Source organism: Chrysochloris asiatica, unplaced genomic scaffold (genome assembly GCF_000296735.1).
Source record: "Chrysochloris asiatica unplaced genomic scaffold, ChrAsi1.0 scaffold00007, whole genome shotgun sequence".
NCBI classification, from domain to species: Eukaryota; Metazoa; Chordata; class Mammalia; order Afrosoricida; family Chrysochloridae; genus Chrysochloris; species Chrysochloris asiatica.
Window position 1 is genome coordinate 30,064,655 of NW_006408525.1, and position 1,648 is coordinate 30,066,302.

Sequence of the window (1,648 nt, forward strand, 5' to 3'; positions counted from 1 at the left end):
TGCAGCCAGCGCCCCCTGCAGGTGGCGCCCCGCACCGCAGGGCCCCCCCCGGCACCGCCCCCTTCCGGCCCGGCTCCGCCCGCCGCTCCCAGCACTCCTGCCCCAAACATCCTAGCCTCAAACCCACCCTGTAGTCTGTGACTTGCCTTACTTCCACGCCCCGCCACCCGAGACTCAACTTTCAGACTCTTTGCTTACGCAAAGGAGCGTAGCGATCAGGATACCCTGCACAGGGTGTCCGAGCTCAAATGTGAGATTCAATGGCTGAGGACGAAGGAAGATATCTGGTTTGTGCTTCATGAAACCAGAAGTGATGGGATCATCGGAAAGACCCTAAAATTGGGGATGGGGGCGGGAGACAGAAGGATCAACTCTTTTTTTTTTTTTTTGATACAGTGACTCTTTATTCCTTTCATCATCTTCTTCTTTTTTTTAATGTTTTATTGTGAATTATGTGATAGTTTACATGGGAGAACATTAGTTTTACATTCATTCTATCCTATATCATCTTTTCATTGCCATGGTTACAATCCCCTCCAGGCATCATCAACTGACCAAAAGAAGGATCAACTCTTAAAACACACTCTCAAAAGTATATGGTTCACGAATATCGAAAAAGTGGAAGGTCTCTTTGGTCTACTGTCCTCTCCTCACCGCACACACTGCGTTGGGAACCAGACCTGGTTATTTGTCTTCCTTCTGCCTCTTATTTAAAACCATGGACATGTTACTTAGCCTCTGGTCCTCATCGTTCTTCCTGTAACATGGGGATTTTAATAATCCCTGCTACATGGAATTGTTGTAACATTATAGAGTTCAGCATTTGTCTGACTAGAGCATTGACTAACTAGATGGGGCTAGTGTTGGTCTAAGGTGAGGTTGGGCTCACCTGCACTCAGGTAACACGATCCATTGTTGGATACTCATAACGGATGAGGAAGTTATCCCAGAAGTCAACACAAACTTTATATATCTCTCACTGAGAATCACCCACTTACACATGATGCCACCACTCTGGCTTCATGAGCAACAAATCAGGTGTCTTCCTTGATCCTCAGCCATTGAACCCAACATTTGAGCTTGGAAACTCTATGTAGGGTCGCTATGAGTCAGAACTTCATAACAAACAAATAACAATTGGCCTGCCTCAACCCAGTTTGGTTCTCTTTTCTTCCAGCTCAGTATTTGTGGTTATCATCAACACTCAGCTCTGACATGGTCCAATCCTCACCTAATCTAGTCTCTCCTGGTTCTCTCATCTGTCATCTCTTTCCTTTGATGTCCAGGAAGGGCCTAATGCCCCAGAGGATAGCAGGCTTGCCTCCTGGTTGGGTCCCCTGGCTGGGTCTTCTTTTGTCAACAAAATCTTTTTAACAAAATTTTCTGTTTAACAAAAATTTCCATCTAACCAGATTTCCTAGTCTTATTCTTATGTAACCAATTTTTTGGAATTTTGCACTCATTGCTGATGAATTTCATCTTGTTGGTTTCTACCCAATTTTACAATCTGTCAAGGCTGCCTAGAATCTGCTTCAGTCACCCATTGTGTTGGAGCTTCATCCAAGCCAGCAGCCATCTGCAGAGTAAAGAGCAACTTCCTCTGCCTCCTTTCAAGGGGTCACAACAATGCCAGGCAGCCCCCCTCCCC